The following is a 4,238-nucleotide window of genomic DNA, read 5'->3' on the forward strand; positions in this document are numbered from 1 at the left end:
GCGACAGCCAATCAATATGTTGTTTTTCCGTAAGAGCTAGAAGGTTATTACGGAAAGCAGCATATTGATTGGCGTGCGAACTTCTGCCGCGCGGCAAGCATTACCGCGTCCTGTGTGCAGGAGCCATAATGCCACGCGGCGGAAGTTCGCGCAACAGCCAATCAATATGCTGCTTTCCGTAATAACCTTCTAGCTCTTACGGAAAAACAACATATTGATTGGCTGTCGCGCGGATTTTCGTCGCGCGGCAAGCATTACCGTGTCCTGTGTGCAAGAGCCATAAGCGTCTGTCAACATTTGTAGCGTCGCCAAGACCAAACAACGGCAAAGGAAGGAACTCAGTAGAGTAAAACAGAGTTAGCAACGTAAACGCTTCTAATATCCGCGTATCACATGGTGATACCCAGCAAACACAGAACATAATTGTAATATAACACAGGAGTAACATGTAATATAACTGCTGTTATACGTTATTAATATTGAGGTTACTTAATTTCCTTTATAAATGCGATATAACTATATTATAAAACTGTTATTATGTTATTTACAGGTTAAGTTACACCAACAATATAACAACAACATAACTTTAATATAATGTTATATAAGAATTCTAATATTTGCATTACATTTCAGTTAAGCAATATTTTTATACACAAATGTGAAATTATATTTTCGGTGTTTCTCGTATATAAAATGTGATATTAAATATATGCAAGGATCGTTATCACGATATTATAAAACTAGAATTCTTACAAAAAAAGCCTAATTATAACTACCAAAATATTGTCAGAGAAAAAGAAGGAATATTTTCTCTTTCGCGAGCACGTTGTAGGTTAAAATTTGATTACTGATACAACATTGTATCAATATTAATCGCATTGTGATTGTTGTTACATCTTGTCAAACATTTACCAACAAATATATCATAACATTTTTTGAACGATATAAGAGTATGTTGTAAATATCATCTACCAAGTTACCATTACAACGCATCGGCATCACCGTACGATCGTTGAAGATAAGCATTGAACATGATGTAAAAATAGGGCACCGCCTCACACAGGATCAAAACCACACGAGTTTCACGAATAAGTGAAATGACACGAAATATGAAATACCAGTTTTTTTTTAATTATTTAGATAAAATAATCATACATTATCACTTATTTGAACCATACTAATGAATATACTAATGAATAAATCGTTGGAATTCAACAAAAAAATATATACGTTAATTCGCTAACGAATAACACATAACTCTTATATAACTTTTTAATCACATGTTACTTTGATGTTCACGTTATATCAAGCGACACGGTTGTGTCACGAAGCCAAGTGCAAGCGCAAGCAACGGGCTCGCGGCCGATCGTGTATATTTACGCGACGACTTTAGTTGAATATAGGCACAATTCCTCGTTCGACTATAACGGCTGAACGGATGAGATTCTCGACGGGCTTAATCTATTCCTTGGGCTTACATTATTTCATAAAACTTTCTTTATTATTGCTCTACATGCTCTAAAAGCTGAGATATTTTAACTCAAAGTCCGAAATCGTAAATTTTGAGAAACGTCGTCTCCTTATTACAAAAACCTCACTCAGTAAGCAATTTGTGCGCAGACTGACGTCAGATCTGTCGAATCCGAGCAGGATCTGTCGACAGATCCATAGACATCTGCGTTCCCAATCTGCCGCTAGACTGTTGACAGAGTCTGCGAACAGACAAAATCGAAGCATGATGTATTTTTAAATAAACTATTAAAAAAATTCTGTAAAAGTTATTTACATACTCAGATAGCCAAACCTGTGTGAGTAGATTTTACGCAGAGTCTGTCAACAGTGTCTGTTGACAGAATGGCAACAGACTGCACACAGAAACTGTTTTAGCAGTCTCTGACGACAGATTGGTGACAGACTGCGCGTAGAGTTTGTCGACAGACTCTGACGACAGACTGACGGCAGATTGCGCGCACATTCTATTTCCTAGATAGGCTATTTAATTCTATCAAAGGCCATATGTACGTTATTAAATGGGGCAGTTTCACATACACATCATGTAAAACTGCTGCAGAGAAGTCAAGATAATTATATTGTGCAATAATTGTACACATATACACAATAAAAACAATGTTTACATTTTAAAATTGTATTACACATTTTTTATAAAAAAGCAACAATAATAGAGAAATAACGAGTACAAGTATAGAATAGTACAACGGTTAAATGGCCATTTAAAGGCGTACATATGTCATGCCTGGTAAAAATTGTTCTCATAATTTTTCATACAATTTCTCATCTTATTATTTTTTTTAATGTTGTTATGTCATTAATTCTGAACGATTCAACAGTCATGCAATAAGTACTGAAGGTAGCAGCACCGAATAAAATATTAGTCTCGCTATGTAAATAACTTTTACAGAATTTTTTTTGATGGTTTATTTAAAAATACATCATGCTTCGATTTTGATAAAACTTAATACAATCTGAATGGGACGATCGACCAAATTAATTCGTACATGTAAAAGTACAATATTTTATTAACATGATGGAAAAATGTCATTATCTGCTATTTTATTGCAGTAATTTTCTATACAGTCCTTGGTAGAAAATTAATTTCGAATTATCCTGCCGGTTTCTATTACATTATTTATATGCTAAATGGTTTCGTATTTTGCGGTTTAAAAAGCGAACAAACTAAGATTTTTTTTCCTTAACCTTTAAGGGGTTATAACACCTTTGAGGGTCAAAAAATTCAGATTTTTTTTTTTTTGCTTAAATGATACTTTGGAATGTCTAGAATATAATTTTATTCGCCTAAAGTCGATCTGGAACTCTTTCATGTACGAAATAACCATTTTTGTACGCGGCGCCATAGCGCGCGGAGAGAGCCTCGGAGCGCTCTCCGAGTATTCTACCTTTCTACTTCAACTCTCGAGTAGTTGAAGGTTCCTGATAGTTTAGTATAGTACTGTAGATGTCGTTTGTGACCATTTCAACAGAAAACAGTATATTCCTGTCATATAATACTTTATTTCATGCCGGAATTGTGTGTTTACTCCGAACAGTGTCCGTTGTACCACCGGCTTCGGCTTTTCAAATTGAATTGAAACGTCGTAACATTGTTGTAATAATGTCGAACAAAAGAATATATGCAAATAAAAAAGGGAGTAGAGCAAGTACTGCACGTGCAATTCGAAGTTCAATAAATAGAAGGAAGCCTTTAAATAGGTATTCTTTAGAAGGCGAAACTGAAAGTGTAAGCACGTCGGCGAAAAAACTTAAAACGAGTGCGGACGATTACGAGATACACGTGAACAATACTTTTGGGTATCGTTTCATTAATTTTGTTACCGTTTTTACAAGCATTTCGCAATTAATTGTTTGCAAAACATGTGGCTCGAACATCAAGTTTGAAGAATCCAGTTGTCGCGGTCTAGGTTTCAAAATTGCTGTTATTTGTGAAAAGTGCCTGCCAAAATATATTAATTCTAGCCCACTTATAAACAATCATGCTTACGACATAAATCGCCGTTTGGTATTTACAATGAGATTACTCGGTATAGGAATCAATGGAATTAAAAAATTTTGTGCATTTATGTGTTTGCCGATACCAGTGTATCAGTCTTTTTATGATAAAATAATTTCAAACATTCGTGTTGCCACTAATGCTGTATGTGAAACATCAACAAAACGAGCAGCTGCAAAAGAAAAGAAGATGTCATTGGAAAGAGGACAGATAGACGGGATAACAGTTTCTGGTGACGGGACCTGGAGGAAGAGGGGATTCTCGTCTTTGTTCGGTGTCGTATCACTAATAGGGTGGTGCACGGGAAAAATCATCGACATTGCAGTGAAATCTAAATTTTGTAAGGCCTGCAGTTTGTGGAACGGAAAGCAAGAAACAAGCGAATATGAAGAATGGGCTGCAAATCACGAAGCAAACTGCGAAAGAAATCACGAAGGTTCGTCGGGAAAGATGGAAGTAGACGCAGTCGTAGAAATGTTTCAGCGGTCCGAAGAATTGCACAATTTAAAATATTCTCATTATATCGGAGACGGGGACAGCAAAACATTCAAAGGCATTTTAGATTCGAAACCTTATGATGATTTGAATGTTTGTAAAAAAGAATGTATAGATCACATTCAAAAACGTATGGGCACGAGATTACGAAATTTGAAAAAAAATGTAAGAGGTCTTGGCGGCAGAGGCAAATTAACAGGCAAACTGATCGACGAGT

Source organism: Odontomachus brunneus, unplaced genomic scaffold (assembly GCF_010583005.1).
Source record: "Odontomachus brunneus isolate Ranch 3 - 2012 unplaced genomic scaffold, Obru_v1 Obru_scaffold_209, whole genome shotgun sequence".
NCBI lineage: Eukaryota > Metazoa > Arthropoda > Insecta > Hymenoptera > Formicidae > Odontomachus > Odontomachus brunneus.